General features: G+C 41.2%; 1 protein-coding gene across 2 annotated transcripts in view; it reads right to left on the minus strand.

The window, feature by feature from the left end:
• Window positions 1–4,587, minus strand: part of LOC110533632 (cytospin-B) — a 136,175-nt gene extending 131,588 nt beyond the window's left edge. Inside the window, exon 1 of one of the 2 annotated variants that reach the window (XM_036990047.1) lies at window positions 4,340–4,587. The gene's annotated coding sequence lies outside the window, so the exon portion shown is untranslated. The remainder of the gene's footprint in view (window positions 1–4,339) is intronic. The other variant, XM_036990048.1, reaches the window with a different exon arrangement.
• Between the last annotated feature and the right edge of the window lie 13,508 nt (window positions 4,588–18,095).

Genomic DNA, 18,095 nt, shown 5'->3' on the forward strand with positions numbered 1-18,095 from the left:
ATAACATCGAACTGTAATTAGAGAAAGCCTGCAGGTCCTTACAGCCTTATCTGATTATCTGTGCACTGTGCGTGCGTGTGTGTGTGTGTGTGTGTGTGGCCCGTCATATGATGTTGCTGTAGGGCCCAATATCATCCATCCTCACTGGCAGACAAGTCTGGTAATGTACCTCAGCTAGATAGGCCTAACCATTGTCACATGTATAAATCATATCCAGGTTAGTAAAACATGTTCAATGTTTCTAGGACATGTTCGGGAACTCCAAGATGAGGAAGTGAGATCAAATTGAGGAAAAGCTAAGAGCTGCTTTTAAATGTGAAAAGGTGAAATTGAGAAATGGCAGAAATTGAGGAAGCAAACACTGAGGTAATGTCTATTGAATAGTCACAACGAGTTAGCCTATCTTCACAGAGAAAGACTTATCAGCTAAGATGTTTTAAAAGTACTTCACTATGTGTAAAACTCCCTATGAAAACACTGACCTTGTCTCTGTAGTACCCTGACAGACACATGGGCCTAATTTGTTTTCACCTTCATAGTAGCGCATGACTCAAGGTTTAGTTTTCCTACTGCCGGGACACAGTTATGTAAAGACAACCTTTATCGTTCCTCAGCAGAGACAGAAGGACAATTAGGCCTACTACACTGGGAGTGTGTCCGACATCAAAATGACCTAATTACAACAAACCTAATGTTATAGAAAGAGATCGAGAGGGAGAGATAAAGAGCGAGAGAGAGCAAGAGGCATTTTACAAAATGTAATAGTCTTCCTGATGACAGTGGTTTTCCCTAATTTTGCTTCAAACATTTTCAAAAAACATACAATATTTCTCAGGAAATATGAGTAATGTAGCTAAATGGGTTTATGGGAAAGCTAGGCTAAATATGGCATTTGGTCAGCAGCATACCCACAAATTAAAAAGTACAATATGATTTATAGTTACCAAAGCCACTGCCCTAACTATTGGGTTGTTCTTCCCTAATTACATTGGCTATGACAGCTAGGCGATGTAAAGACATTACAAATACAGAGATCTTATGGGGTTTTCTGTTGCAATACTTAGACATACGTAGGATCATAATTTGAGCCATTTTGATATAGCATGAAAATAATCCTGTAGCAACAGGAAATGTGAAATATTATGTGGATTATAATTAACAGACATTTTTTGTAGGAGTTGATATATTTTTTGTTTAGGAAAATCAAGTCTGACATTTTAAAATGGAAATTACAAACTTTAGAAGGCTTTTTAACCTTGAATACACTGCACGTTTGTGTGTGATCAAATTAAGATCCTACATCTGTTGGGCTAACAACACTCCAAAAGGCTGCTGAGTTTAGATAAGTAATGCTTGTGCCAACGAACATTTCTTATCAGTTTGGGATTAAGATGTGAGTGAAACACTTCTGAGACATCCTTTAATTCAGGGATGAGCAACAGGCAAGTAAACTGTATCAGTTCTCTATATCTGACAAGTAGTATGGAACTGCAGTTCGGAGTATTGTTTCTTCATCATAATGTAAGCTAATGTATTCTCAGTGAATTTGGTGATGTTTTTTTCCCCTGTTCATAAAAAAATATTATTTGAAGTTGTTAGGTTTATCTCCTATCCTACATCCTGATATTACCAGGTTCTAACTGTTTCTGTTCCTGCTATTCTGTGATACATGTTTTAATGATAAAAGGATAGTTCACCCAATAGCTGGAACAGCACCATCTAGTGGTCAGCATTTAGTAATATCAGGATGTAGGACGGGACATATTAATTACTAATTTCACTGAACAGGGGAAAAACATCACCAAATTCACTGGGAATACATGACATAGAATAAAGAAACAATACTCCAATCCGCAGCTCCATACTACTTGTCAAACATAGACAACTGATACTATATACTCTATATACTTGTTGTTGGGGTGGGATTGGTGTGGTGTATGGGGGGAGGTCCGTGGGTGGCTTTTGACCATTTTTCAGGATTCCTCATGTCTAGATCTTAGTTCTATATTTATTGAATATTATATGAATCACATTAAAATGACCAATTTGGGTGCAATAAATTAGATTAATTTCTCAGAGATCAAATTGTACTTAAACAAAACAATATGCAGGAATGCTAATGTTATCTGTTTCTAACAATATAAACGATTTCAGAACAATCTGAGATGGTGGGTGTCGAAATCCCCTTTCTTGTGCTTTTGGGGTGGAACAACCCACCAGGAATTCAACAGAAAATGTGTTTAATTTAGGAAATCTGTTCACCAAAGAGACATGCGATCATGTCTCTATGTAATCAAGGTATGGAATTATCGTTATTTTAGAATTACAATCTCTTTTTGGACTTAGTTGTGCTCAAATTGCAGTGTCCACGTTATTATCCCCCCAACCAACAGCTCCGCCAAAAATTGTCCCACGGCTGAACCTAGTTGCCTTCTCCTGAAGGGGAGACAACAAACTGTTTGGATAACATAGCTAGGCTATCCTTTGAACAACACACATTCAGTGAGTTACAACGATCAAACCAACACTTCTGATCTCACATTCAAAAGCAAGTTACCCTATGAAATAAGTCTACAAAAAGCTTAACTTCAAACGTTTTAGAGTCTATAATGTCAAACAGTGGGAGACCTCCCTCCATAAACTGTGTGCTGATCTCAAAGGGAAGGTACAGTAAAACAGGTTATGTTGGCGGGCTTCCAGTACTGTCTCTCTACCCAGTCCAGGCTCAGTGTCTCTGTCTTTATCTGAGGGAGCAGATGTGCACAATTAGCCTAACGCTAGCTGAACATACTGTAGCTAACATTGGTGTGAAGGAACCTGATTCATTCCCTTAGCATCATCCACCACCACAGTAAGAACATGAGCAAGGGGCTCCTGAGTCCTTGCTGGTCTCAATTTGGCAGTTGGTTGGAGAAAGGATGTTGGGTTGAATATTGCACTGCTTCATCGCATCCTCTGATATGTGCTCCGCTATGCAGCACTCAACATGCTCAGCACTGACACAAATAGCCTTCATTTCTCAGAACAAGAATAGACTGATGAGTTTCAGGAGAAAGTGCTTTGTTTCTGGCCATTTTGAGTCTGTAATCGAACCCACAAATGCTGATGCTCCAGATACTCAACTAGTCTAAAGAAGGCCAGTTTTATTGCTTCTTTAATCATAGCAACCGTTTTCACCTGTGCTAACATAATTGCAAAAGGGTTTTCTAATGATCAATTAGCCTTTTAAAATGATCAACTTGGATTAGCTAACACAACGTGCCATTAGAACACAGGAGTGATGGTTGCTGAAAATGGGCCTCTGTACGCCTATGTAGATGTTCCATTTAAAAAATCAGCTGTTTCCAGCTACAATAGTCATTTACAACATAAACAATGTCTACACTGTATTTCTGATCAATTTGATGTTATTTTAATGGACAAGAAATGTGCTTTTCTTTCAACAACAAGGACATTTCTAAGTGACCCCAAACCTTTGAGCGGTAGTGTAGATGTACACGGAGGGCGAATGTTAGTGGTATGCATGTCAATCTCTCCTGGCTCAAAGTTGAGGAGAGACAGATCGCATCACTTTTGGTCTTTGTGCGAAGTGTTGATATGTTAAAGGTACTGAACTGTCTGTTCAAACAGTTGTCACACAGTGCAGACACTCATCCGTACAACACAAGACATGCAACCAGAGGTCTCTTCACAGTCCCCAGGTCCAACAGGGGCTGGGAAACACACAGTATTAAATAGATCCATGACTACATGGAACTCGCTGCTACCCCAGGTAGCTCAAGCTAGCAATAAAACCAGATAAAAAAACCTAGGTAAAAGAACACCTTAGAGCATCACAAGGACTGTGAAGAGACATTTTTATATATTTTGTATTATGCATTTGAATTGTATTATGTAGTGGTATGTATATTATGTATTTTATTTGTTGTGTTCTGTTTTCTCTTTGGACCCCAGGAAGAGACCCCGCTGCCTTAGTCTTTAAATAATGTAGTCTTTTAAATAACCCAGGGTCCAAAGGAGAGGTACTGCTGGAGAACTATGACAAACATCATTAGTATTATAGCAGTGACTTCAGATACATTTTTTTACTGTTGGAATGTTAAAAGATCTGTGGATATTTGTTCTATAACAGATTTAGTGATATGGTCATAAAAAACATACATTTTCAAGTTCAACGGTTTCCTACAACTTTTCTCAAGCCTCAAATGACTTCAAAGTTTCCTGTTCGAAGCCTCCAATGCTCTGAGTTTCCCATGCCCCTGTAAGATCTCTAAAACATTGCTCAAAACAGTAACACTTAGGCTAGGGCTAGGCAGAGGGAGAGAAGAAGTGTACTCACAGAAACAAAACGCACTGGTCTTGAGCAGCCTCACGCACAAAGTGTTTTGATGACTCCTTCCCAGAAACTGACCCTGCCCTGTAAACAGTACCTCCCACTATAGAGGCACTGACTACAGACAGAGTTGAGTTGGACAGACTACACACAAAGCACTGCGACTAGAGGGCAATGCGACAGCCAGACCTCTGGTTCAGAGAGGCACTGAGAAAGAGCAGCAGGGCCAAGAGCAGTTCAGCTGCCTTCACATACACGGATCAAGACACGGAAGCAGCCTGCCCCTGTGCTGGCTATGTGTGGCTGCCTCCCTCCCTCCCTCCCTCCCTCCCTCCCTCTCTCTCTCTCCCGCACACACACACACACACACACACACACACACACACACACACACACACACACACACACACACACACACACACACACACAGAGAGAGAGAGAGATGGTCTAGCCACGAGGAAGTCTCCCTCCCTACTTTGACTATTTTTCCAGGCTGAGGTACAGACGGTGGGAGAGGAGACAGGAGACAGATGTTATTTTATTTCACATGATCATGTAAGATATTTGCTAACTTTAATATTCAGCATTTTGTCACAAATTATTTTTGAAATTGATTACGGCATGTCTCATTGCTTTCTTTGTATCCTGTGCTTTGGTTCCCTCCCCTCAGGACACTGTAGCTTGTCATTTAATTCCAGATACCTTAGGCTTAGATCATGTGTAGGAGAGATTGTAGAGGACACAACCACCCCATTGTATGGTTATATCACTTTAGAGAACTGAGTCTGTGTTGAGTTACTTCAGTAAGATGTGTTCTTCTTTTAGTCATGTCTTTGACTATACCACTATTTTTTTAATCAAAAGTGGCAGATGCCTTTTGGTGGACAACATTTCTCACTTCCAAATGTCCTGGCTGTGTTGAAGTGAAGTCCAAACACTAGGATAACACTGACAAAGCTCATCTTTGTCTCATTGGAAAATAGCTTTAGCTTCAGTAGAGAAGAGGGAGGGCCGAGGGTTGAACATTTGTGGTGGGGCCCACATTTTACACATTTTCCAAATGTTCAAATTTGAAACGGTCAACCTATGACATGCCAAGGCCATAGAAAATGTGGGTAATAATAAGCTGGAGAATATTGCTGCACTGGGTTGTGATGCGAAAAGCTCAAGATTTTTGTGAGTGGTAAAATAGGAAACCCTGACCACACCCCTGTACTGCACTGTACAATACCACACAAAAGGTTGTTTTAAAGGCTGGCTAATGAGCAGAGCAGGTTAGAGGCCCCACATCCTGTTTGACACCACACACAGAAACACACATTCAGATTTAGAGCCGGATTAAGCCGGTAGTAGGAAGCTCTCTCATCCATTTATATGCAGCTGATACAGTCTTATACTCAGCCCCTCCCCAGATTTTATTTTAAAAGCTAAACATACAACACGCGTTTGCCAGTCACATTCTGTAAAAGGCCTCCACTTTTCAGTTTGCTGCAGCTAGCGACTGGAATGAGCTGCAACAAACACTCAAACGGTACAGTTTTGTCTCCATCTCTACATTGAAAGGCTCAATAATGGACAGTCATACTGACACTTGTGTCTGCTTTGTATGATGTAATGTTGTCTGTACCTTTTTCCCTTCGTGCTGTTGTCTGTCCCTAACAATGTTTGTGCTGCTACCATGTTGTGCTGCTGCCTGTTGTGTTGTGAAGCACACCTGACTCAACTTGGCAACTAATCATCAGGCCCTCAATAAGTAGAATCAGGTGTTTTTTGTCCTGGGCTACAACAAAAATGTGTGCTGTTGGGGGTCCTCGAGGACTGGAGTTGGGAACCACTGTCATACAATATTGAGATTTTTACCAAGTAGACAACTGACTCACAAGTCACATTGGTAATCCGTGTCATCGGGCAACCACTATGGATTTACTACTGATTTACAGTAGTCATTAGTGAGGCCACGAGTCTGACAATAACAATGACCATAGGAAAAGATGCTCTCCCTGTTCACCCACGACTGCGTGGCCATGCACGACTCCAACACCATCATCAAGTTTGCTGACGACACAACGGTGGTAGGCCTGATCACCAAGGGCGATGAGACAGCCTACAAGTAGGAGGTCAGAGACTTAGCAGTATAGTGCCAGGATAACAACCTCTCTCTCAACGTCAATAAGACTAAGGAGCTGATCGTGGACTACAGGAGAAAGAGGGGAGAGTATTTACCCTGACAGGGCTGCAGTGAAGCGGATTGAGAGATTCAAGTTGGCGTCCACATCACTAAGGACTTAACTTGGTCCACACAGTCGTGAAGAGGGCACGACAACACCTCTTCCACCCCAGGAGGCTGAAAAGATCCTCAAAAAGTTCTACAGCTGCACCATCGAGAGCATCTTGACTGGCTGCATTACCGCTTGATATGGCAAATGCACCGCCCTCAACCACAAAGCGCTACAGAGGGTGGTGGGACAGTCGAGTACATCATTGGTGCCGAGCTCCCTGCCATCCACGACCTCTATATCAGGCTGTGCCAGAGAAAGGCCTGAAAATAGTCAAAGACTCTCGTCACCCAAACCATAGACTGTTCACTCTGCTACCGTCCGACAAAAAGTACAGGAGCATCGGCTCTCGGTCCAACAGGCTTCTATCCCCAAGCCATAAGACTCTGGGCTCCCAAGCGGCGCAGCGGTCTAAGGCACTGCATCTCAGTGCTTGAGGAGTCACTACAGACACCATGGTTTGATTTCAGGCAGGTTCACAACCGGCTGTGATTGGGAGTCCCATAGGGCGGCGCACAATTGGCCAGGTGTCGTCCGGGTTTGGTCGGTGTAGGCTGTCATTGTAAATAAGAATCTGTTCTTAACTGACTTGCCTAGTTTTAAAAAATATATATTAAAAAAGACTGCTAAATAGCTAATTCAATGGTTACCAGGACTATCTGCACTGACCTTATCTTGCACTGACTATGCACACAATACTATACAGTGAGCTCAAAGTACAGTTACAATAATACATTTTTTTTTATCTCTGTACTCCAGCACTTTGGATTAGATTTTATTTTTTTCATCCATATCAGGTGAACTGTTAAGAAATGGGACACAGTCCAGGTCATTAGCAATCATTTTTTTTTTTTTTTTATAAAATTGGTGTGGCCAAATCATGTGCCAGTGCCACCAGTGAAAGTTAGAGTAGAACCCTGAATCATCTTGGAAAATAGAGGAATATTCTCTCTTTGTAAACTCATTGAGAGTATTCTCTTCCCTCCAAGGAAAAATGTGTGAAATGTATGTTGCCTTATCCCTCTTGCCACATTTGACTGACCTCAAATCATATCGAATTATTGACTAACACTATAAAAATTGAAGGAGGAAAAATGTACACAGATGCAGAGGCTATTTGTGCATGGGCAGGATTGCCCTACCAAGTACCAACTAGGGCAGTTCAGCAAACACACAAAGCGAAAGACTGTGAAAAACTTGTCCCTGTGAAACACTTGCATGAATGGATCAAAGTAAAAAAAATATATAATAATATTTATTCAATGGAGGGATTCTCCACTGTCCTCATATGACTCATTCTAACATAAGTTTTTTTCAACGCCAAACAATAATAGCTTCCTATTGATGCTGAGAAGAAGAGGATAAGACGCCAAGGTAGCTGATCTGCACCCAGCTCTTCTGTCCCTCTTTCACCTCCATTCTCCATCGGTGACCATGGGCCCAGGAGGCTAGCCTGGCCTGGCCTGGTCCCAGATCTCAAACTGTAACGCAAATGCATATGTTAGCAAGACAGCACAAACAGATCTGGGACCAGGCTACCAAGTGGCTGCCTGGCTCCCACACAGGAAAAAGGCCATCAGCTACTGAGTCGCTGTACAGATGGAATCACCTTAGTCTGGCAGCAGGGCAGTGCTTCTGGCCCTGGGCTCCCATAAACGTAGCTTTAAAACATAACCAACATCTGCACCTCATTGGGGATCTCTCTCTTATTACAGCTGCTTCATCTGTAGCTACTTGCAACCACTGACTAACAGACCATGTCTTTTCTTTCACAGCTGCTGATGTTACATTACGCTACATCCCATTATATTACAGCAAACAGGTCTGCTACAGCCTAGTCCAAGGGCAGGCAACCCTTGTCCTGGAGTAGCATTCACAACTCTAAATTGTCTTCATCAGGCTTCCCTAAGCTGAAAACATTGTGTAGAGAATGTTTTGGAGTCTGTGAAAGCTTACGGTATACCATCTTAGGGACATCTGTGTGTATGGGAACTTCAACTACCACTGTCAGAGTCTAAATACAGGCATACAATAAACCCATTTCCCTGCTGCGTCATGAAAAGTTTCACGTGCAGAAAAATCAGTGGATACGATCACATGCAATCAAATGCAGCTCGTGAACGTTAACAAACAGGTAATCAGATGGTTATACATTGGTCTACAACATTGCAGATGTCATCAGATGATTGATTACCTAGCAAGCCAGAGAGGCCAGGTAAAATACCACAAATAGAGAGATAAAGCCAGAAAAATATATTTGTGGAACATAGCTATAGCCATCAGTCTTGCATGTTTTCATGGTCATCACTCACTCACTCACTGTTAAAGATGCACTATGTAGAAATTTCCTGGTTGCTAAAATTGAAATAGTTTGCTTTATTTCAGTTTATGTGGCGAAACAAGCAAATATAGTGTCGAGAATCTAAACCGCTGTGAAATATATTTTTATAACCAAAAATATCGTATTTTCAGCTGTTTGAAGCTGGTGTACAAAACCGAAAGTAAAAGACCCCAAATTAAAACTTGAAAAAGGAAAGCATAGAAATAGCGCACATAAAATATATCTCCCACTTCCTAGACTTGCTTTCAATGAGAATGACAGATCTATAACACACATTTCTATGTGAATTTGGTCAGGTCACCCCAAATGTTACATATTGCCGCTTTAAATTTACCAAGGTCCCGACTTAGCGTTAGTTAGCCAACCTGTTGTCCCGGACAAAAACAGACGCGGTGAATGTGGTATAACAGCATTTCACCAGTTTATAATTTATTGGAAATTACATGATTACATTTCAATTGTACATGTTTCAGGGCAACACATAGACTGAATGTTAAATCAAATGTGTCAGCTACTTTCACCACATGTGCATAAGACTTTTTATTGTATTTGTGTGTGTGTCTGTGTGTCCACGTCAGCAGCTCCAGAGCATCTGTGCAGCACCTGGGACTAAGGAAACTGATGTGTGTGCTAAACCATGGCCTTATCCTCAAAGTAACCTAAAGTGAATCAGGAAGTGTGTAGAAATAATCCCATCCCCCATGCTGTGAGACAGTCTCTGCCCTCTCCCTGTGTACTAGAAGACCAGCATCCTGGAGTTGCCTCTTCACTGTTGATGTTGAGACTGGTGTTTTGCGGGTACTATTTAATGAAGCTGCCAGTTGAGGACTTGTGAGGCGTCTGGTTCTCAAACTAGACACTCTAATGTACTTGTCCTCTCGCTCGGTTGTGCACCGGGGCCTCCCACTCCTCTTTCTATTCTGGTTAGAGACAGATTGCGCTGTTCTGTGAAGGGAATAGTACACAGCGTTGTGCGAGATCTTCAATTTCTTGGCAATTGCTCGCATGGAATAGCCTTCATTTCTCAGAACAAGAATAGACTGACGAGTCTCAGAAGAAAGTTATTTGTTTCTGGCCATTTTGAGCCTGTAATCGAACCCACAAATGCTGACGCTCCAGATACTCAACTAGTCTAAAGAAGGCCAGTTTTATTGCTTCTTTAATCAGAACAACCGTTTTCACCTGTGCTAACATAATTGCAAAAGGGTTTTCTAATGATCAATTAGTCTTTTAAAATTATATACTTGGATTAGCTAACACAACGTGCCATTGCAACACAGAAGTGATGGTTGCTGATAATGGGCCTCTGTAAGCCTATGTAGATATTCCATTAGAAATCTGCCCTTTCCAGCTACAATGGTAATTTACAACATTAACAATGTCGACACTGTATTTCTGATCATTGTGATGTTAGTTTAAAAGACAAAAAATGTCTTTCAAAAACAAGGACATTTCTAAGTGACCCCAAACTTTTGAACGGTAGTGTATATACCTAAATTGGAATATTCATACGTTTTAAAAATAAATAAATACCTGCAGTCAACTTGTGCACTAGGTAATAGATAAAGCAGATCATCATTTCGCCTCTCACATAATTTTTATTATGAAGCTTAAGGGTACTAGTGTCCCAAAACAGTTGTTTGAGGCAAAGTGTCCCAAAACAGTTGTTTGTTTACAAAGAAGCACAATGAGCAAAACGGGAGCTTCTTGAGGTCAGCTACTTCTGCAGCGCAACTTAAGTGAGGTGATCAAGTTACACTTGTATGAAATTCACTACTAATGTTTGCCACCTATTAAGTTAACTATCTAATGTGCCAAATCTAATGTGACAAATAAATTATCTCGAGCTGGGTTTTTCTAACTTGCTAATGCTAGCTAAGTTGCTCACATTAGCTTGCAAGATCAAGCTTCAATGTAACTGCAGCAGAGACAATCCCCTCCTGGATTAAGGTCCTTACTATCTAATATTTATGTTGTGCATGTTGCAAACTGCGTTTTGAGATACTTGCATAACTTTACGATCTGGGTTGTCTGTCTTAGTAGTAAAAAAATGTATGTGCTCATTAGCATTTACCTAGCATCTTCTACGGGGATTCCTTAGTACTTGTTAGCATTTTGTTAGCATTCTGGTAAGTTACTTTTTAATGTTTTTTAAAGAAAAGGCTCCCCTTGTGTGCACTACCAGTAATACTGTATATCCTGGGATGGCACAGGCACGATATGAAAGTATGGAAATCTGGATACCACCCAACCCTAATGTAGTTCTGACACCACTGACTGAGAAAGCAAAGCCTGACAATATGTATCGTAGACACACACACATACCCAGAAACGTGTGCACGCACACATACACACACACCAGGGCTCGACATAAACGCTTGTCCTCTTGTCTGGGACAAGAAAATAAAATTGGCGGACAAGAAGAATATTGATTTGACAAGAAAAAAAGTACAAATAATCACAAAATTAAACAATTACTCAGAATTGAATCAGAGAGGCCAACATTGGAATAATATTCAAATAATTTTTTATTTTATTTAGGCCACTTAAATAAAAAAGCCTACATGTCAAAGTAGAGATGATATGCATACCAAACCAATGCTGACATGAGGGAAGAGCCAGACATTTTTGGCAAAAGTTAATGAGACTTAATTGCATAAATATAGGCTAAACGCCAATCATGTATGACAAATATAACAACGGACAATTAGCATTAATCTCAAAAGGCTTGATTCTATCGACAAGGCACGGTTTGTTCAGATAATGGTTACAAGACCGGAGAGTTAAGGACAGTGCCTATTGAGAACCGCACATAACCCACCTTGAATCTGAGCAGAGGCGGTCAGCATTTTGAAACGGTTTAACAATAAACTTAATTGTTTAGAACCTGGACATTTTATGAAGCATGTCTTACCTTGTTCCAAAGTAGCCTAGCCTAGCCAAAATACTAAAATAGAAATGTTGAGGGAATTATTTGATAAAATCTTAATATGCCATTGAAACCAGCATTTTTCTCATATTCTATTGGTTTTCAAACCAAATTATTTTTTATTGTCCAGCAGCATAAGGCATAATCCTAGTCATATATGTAACCCATGCTAGTTGATGCATCTTTATATCTCTCCTTTTTCTTAATTTTCATCTCTGTCACATGAAACTGCTCATCAGAAACAATGTTTGTATTGGAACCAAGACTTAAAAAGAACTGATGTTGGCACAAGATGGAGGGACTGTTGGAGCATAACTAACGAAATTACAGTTAAAGTAAATGTATGCTTAATCCAATATAAACAAATGTATATAATTTATTATACAAGAGACAAAGTTCACAAATTCTACAGCACAACAGCAGAGTCATGTCTTAAGTGTAAAACTAATAATGACTCAAATATCCATGCTTTCTGGGAATGTTATAAAGTCCAAAAGTCATTGGCAGAGCAAGAAAGTTGGTTGTCAGAAGTTTTACAATGTAAACTTACTTTTAGTCCATCTGTTTGCATATTTCAAGACATGCATATGGGGGTGTAGTGAGATACCCAATGGGCTGGATGATTCTCTTCTCATCACTTATCATTTATCTTGAAAAGAAGTATTAAAAAAATGTGGAAATCAATCAATCCGCCATCATTAACACAATGGAAAAATCAAATGGTATATTATTGAAATAACTTGGGCGACCGAGAAAAACAAATTGGTACAATTTAAGGCCATGCCGCAAACAATAATGCAGGCACTAGGGATGGGGGTGTGAGTATGCGGATCTGGAGAGATGATATTTAGTCATTGTTTGTGTGCATCTGTAAGTTGTTGTTCGCATGTGTATGTTTGTATCTGGTGTGGAATAAAAAAAGAAACAAAATAAAGCAAGAGAACAATGTTTTCCCGCTAATGGTATTTTGGAACATTCCCACTGTTGAGCTTATAATATGCAGAAATCAAACTGTATCAACATTTTAATCTAAACAGTCTGATCTGTTGCATTAGCCTCATTGCTTTTTTTGTTCTTTTTTATTTATTTTTTAAATGTGCAGTGTGATTGTATGAATTTTGGATCTGTCATCCCAGACCCCCCCCCCCCCCCACACACACACACACACACACACACACACTTCACCACTATCCAGAAGCTAAGCTAGTCTTTCATGTATATTTCATATTTTTCTCAGAGTCAGAGCTGGACTCCCCAAGGGCCAAACTTCCTGTACTGCCAGTGTCAAAGCTCTCTCGCAATAATCACAGCAGGTCAAAGCCACATCTCAGCAAACTCAACCTCAGCTGCCGGCCTTATTCCAAAGTGTGTGTGGTGTATTCCATAGAGCAGGGTTCCCCACCAGGCAGCCTGCGGGAGGAATTTGGCCTGCGGGTGGTTTTATTTGGGCCCCCAAGTTTTCTGAGCAAAAACAAGTTTTCCTTGTTGGACATAAAAGACTGTAAAAACACCAGACAATCAGCTCCAAGTGATTTTAATTTAGGAAATCTGTTCCCAAGTATTCACACTCATAATAGTGAAACATGATTGTGTACAACTGTAAGCAAGGTTTGAAATTATTATGCTTTAGTTAAATATTATATATTTTGGGGTTTCTTACGGTCAATTTGCAGTCTACAAATTATTTGTAATTATGTTCCAGGCCCCCGAACATCCATTAAAAAAAAAAATCTAGTTGATGATCCCTGTCATAGAGACCCATCCATAGAACTTGGACACAGCTTAAACAAAGCTCTGGAACTACTGGAAGCTACTTGTTAATGTGTAGGCCTAATACCACAGTGGCATAGTCCTACCAGTGAAATAAGCTAGGATACCCATTACTGCAATAGCACAGTGACATACCAGTAGTACTATTATCTACGATGCCACAAATATTCTCTGATCCCTTAAAAGGTGTGTCACCTAGGCTTATGTGTTAGCTACACAGAGCTATGGCATGAGAGCTATTTGATGCTCATTTCATTATGGGTGTTTAAGTATCAGCCACATCAGACTATAATAGCTGGGCCGCCTCCCAGCTGTGGTGAACAAACATTTCATGCCGCCACTGACTCCCACACACGGACGTCATAGACATCCATAAACCTGCTACCCCTGTTTACCTTGAATGGTTGCCTGAATACCTCTGGACCATCATTTCAGATCATGTTTTTACTGCTGATGCAAAAGCTCAATTTAAGCATAAAATTGAATATGAATGAAGTAAAAATAGGCTACTTAAGTACTGGACATAGTCATCCAAAACAGCTAGGCTAGACAGCCATGTGCAAAGACTCTAGGAATGCTTATATACAGTGCCTTGCGAAAGTATTCGGCCCCCTTGAACTTTGCGACCTTTTGCCACATTTCACTCCAATACCTTGACTTTGTTGTCCTTAAGCCATTTTGCCACGACTTTGGAAGTATGCTTGGGGTCATTGTCCATTTGGAAGACCCATTTGCGACCAAGCTTGAACTTCCTGACTGACTTGAGATGTTGCTTCAATATATCCACATCGTTTTCCTTAATCATGATACCATCTATTTTGTGAAGTGCACCAGTCCCTCCTGCAGCAAAGCACCCCCACAACATGATGCTGCCACCCCCGTGCTTCACGGTTGGGAAGTTGTTCTACGGCTTGCAAGCCTCCCCCTTTTCCTCCAAACATAATGATGGTCATTATGGCCAAACAGTTCTATTTTGGTTTCATCAGACCGGAGGACATTTCTCAAAAAAGTATGATCTTTGTCCCCATGTGCAATTGCAAACCGTAGTCTGGCTTTTTTATGGCGGTTTTCAGGTTATGTTGATATAGGACTTGTTTAAGTGTGGATATAGATACTTTTGTACCCGTTTCCTCCAGAATCTTCACAAGGTCCTTTGCTGTTGTTCTGGGATTGATTTGCACTTTTTGCACCAAAGTACGTTCATCTCTAGGAGACAGAACGTATATCCTTCCTGAGCGGTATGAAGGCTGTGTGGTCCCATGGTGTTTATTCTTGCATACTATTGTTTGTACAGATGAATGTGGTACCTTCAGGCGTTTGGAAATTGCTCCCAAGAATGAACCAGACTTGTGGAGGTCTATAATTTCTTTTGATTTTCCCATGATGTCAAGCAAAGAGGCACTGAGTGTGAAGGTAGGCCTTGAAATACATCCACAGGTACACCTCCAATTGACTCAAATTATGTCAATTAGCCTATCAGAAGCTTCTAAAGCCATGACATAATTTTCTGAAATTTTCCAAGCTGTTTAAAGGCACAGTCAACTTAGTGTATGTAAACTTCTGACCCACTGCAATTGTGATACAGTGTATTATAAGTGAAATAATCTGTCTGTGAACAATTGTTGGAAAAATTACTTGTGTCATACACAAAGTAGATGTCCTAACCGACTTGCCAAAACTATATCAAATCACACTGGATGTATTATACTTTAGAATTGCATTGGGGCAAACTTATTTCACTGTACAGCCTTACCTATGGATTGTGGATCAATGACATGGGGTATCAGTCTACTCAGTGACACCCAGAGAGCATTAGCGTCATAGCTCTTATTGCAGGACTCTGAAACAACTGTGAATTGAGCCACATGTATTGTCAACCTATGTGTATTGAACACTATTCCCGAGGAAAAACAATACTGCGTGGATGTTTTGGAGTCTGATAAGTCTGAGGAGGACATTGAGAAAAAAATATATTGGGTATTGAGTAAACTGATACCCCATTTCATTGATCCCCAATCCTTAGGTAAAGCTGTACAGTGCAATATGAATGTACACACGATAGGCTGACTGGGGAGGTGATTTCCCAGTCCTGCGATAAGAGCTAAAACGCTAATATTTGCGTAAACTCTTCACAGTTGTGTTCTGTGGGTGTCACCGAGTAGACTGATACCCCATTTAATTGCTTCACATTCCAACCTTGTTTAACATTATCTAGTCTAAATATGGCATGATTCCACCAATTGTAACCTTCTGCATCACTTTCAAAGAGGTACTTTTATTTAGCAGGCAAACCACAAATTACACTATTGTGCCTAATCCTTATTGTGGCTAGCTTCACAACACATAACCTGGTCCGGTCGAGCCCCACTAGCCAGATTAAATATATATATATTTTTTTAATTGAACCTTTATTTAACTAGGCAAGTCAGTTAAGAGCAAATTCTTATTTACAATGACGGCCTACTGGGGAACAGTGGGTTAACTGCCTTGTTCAGGGGCAGAATGACAGATTTTTACCTTGTCAGCTCGGGGATTCGATCAAGCAACTTTTCGGTTACTGGCCCAACACTCTAACCACTAGGCTACCTGCCGCCCCAAAAGCTAAACTGGCTGGCTATCTGGCTAGCTATTTATTTTTATGAACTGAAGTGCAAATTCAATAGGCAAACAACAAGTGGCTACCTAGCTAATACTTAGTCACAAGTATTCTTAAATCATTGCTAAGAATAATGAAAATGACTGCAGTTTCTACTGGTCATTGTTTTCAGGCTGATTGTATTGGTGCTAGCTAGGTACCAAGCTAAAGCTAGCTAGCTACCCAGAAGTTGAGGTCGAACAAATAATGCTTTATTATTAACGCAGTATTGTAAACACATCGTTCGTGGCCAGTGTTTACTTGTTTGCAGACATTTTTGTACAGCTTTGACAGTGCTACTGATAGAAGTGGTGGTGCTTGGCTTGCACGAGCAAATTCAGAACACACAAGATTCTATAATAAAACTGTGTTATTTGACGTGCCAAATTAAAAGCTTGGTGTCAATTATTTTCTGTGGCTGTAATATAGAGGACCCAGCAAGCCAAACCTGTTCCCCATAACATAACTCCAACAGAAATAACTTAAAATGTATAACTTCAAATTAACCAGATAATTTGCACTACTGGTCTCATTTTAATTTTAAGCCACCTTATGAATTGATTGTTACAAATACAGGGCTCTGGAGAAACACAGGAAGTCTGGTGCGTGGTGTTGGCACTGGTGGTACTGGGCTGGGGACACGCACCTCAGGGCGAGTGCGGAGAGCAGGCACAGAACGTACTGGACTGTGGAGGCGCACTGGAGGTCTGGAGTGTAGAGCTGACACAACCAGTCCTGTCTGGATGTTTATTTTCGCCTTGCATGGCACAGGACGCACTGGGCTGTGCAGGCTCACCGGAGACACAGTACGCAGAGCCAGCGCGGGATATCCTGGTCCAAAGAGGTATACTGGAGACCATCCAGGAGCACTGAGCCGGCACCCTTCTTCCTGGCTGGATGCCCATTCTAGCCCGGCCAATGCGAGGAGCCCGAATAGAGCGCACCGGGCTAGAATAGCATACTGGAGGCACCGTGCGTTCCACAGCATAACACGGTGCCTGCCCAGTAACACGCTCCCCACAGTAAGGACGAGGAGTTGGCTCAGGTCTCCTACCTGACTCAGCCAATCTCATCGTGTGCCACCCCCCCAAAATATCTTGGGGCTGCCTCTCGGGCTTCAGTGCTAGCCGTGTACCCTTATATCGTCGCCGTTCCTCCATTCTCATGTATCCCTTCTTGCACTGTTCCATTGAATCCCAGGCGGGCTCTGGCACTCTCCCTGGATCGATCGACTACCTCTCTATCTCTGCCCAGGTTGTTACCCACTCATCCTTCTCCCAGGTCCATTTTTCCACCAAGCGCTGTTCCTCCCTTTCACGCTGCTTGGTCCTGGTTTGGTTGGTGGGTTATTCTGTCACGTTCGTCATAACGAGGAGATCAAGGCGCAGCGTGATATGAATACATCTTCTTTTAATAAATGAAAAACACTTAAACTATACAAAACGACCGCGCCGCTAATACAACAAGTGCTGACAATAACCCACAGATAAACCAAGGAATATGGCTACCTAAATATGGTTCCCAATCAGAGACAACGATAAACAGCTGCCTCTGATTGAGAACCAATCCAAGCAACCATAGACAAATAAACCCATAGCCTCTGATTGAGAACCAATCGAGGCAACCACAGACATATAAACCCATTGACTAGAAATAACCCTAGACATACAAAATCTCCTAGACAAAAACGAAACACACCACCCTTGTCACACCCTGACCGAACCAAATAATAAAGAAAACAAAGATAACTAAGGTCAGGGCGGGATATCAGGTTTCTGTGCAAGCCAGTTAAGTTCTTCCACACTGATCTC

This window comes from Oncorhynchus mykiss, chromosome 10 (genome assembly GCF_013265735.2).
Source record: "Oncorhynchus mykiss isolate Arlee chromosome 10, USDA_OmykA_1.1, whole genome shotgun sequence".
Lineage (NCBI taxonomy): Eukaryota > Metazoa > Chordata > Actinopteri > Salmoniformes > Salmonidae > Oncorhynchus > Oncorhynchus mykiss.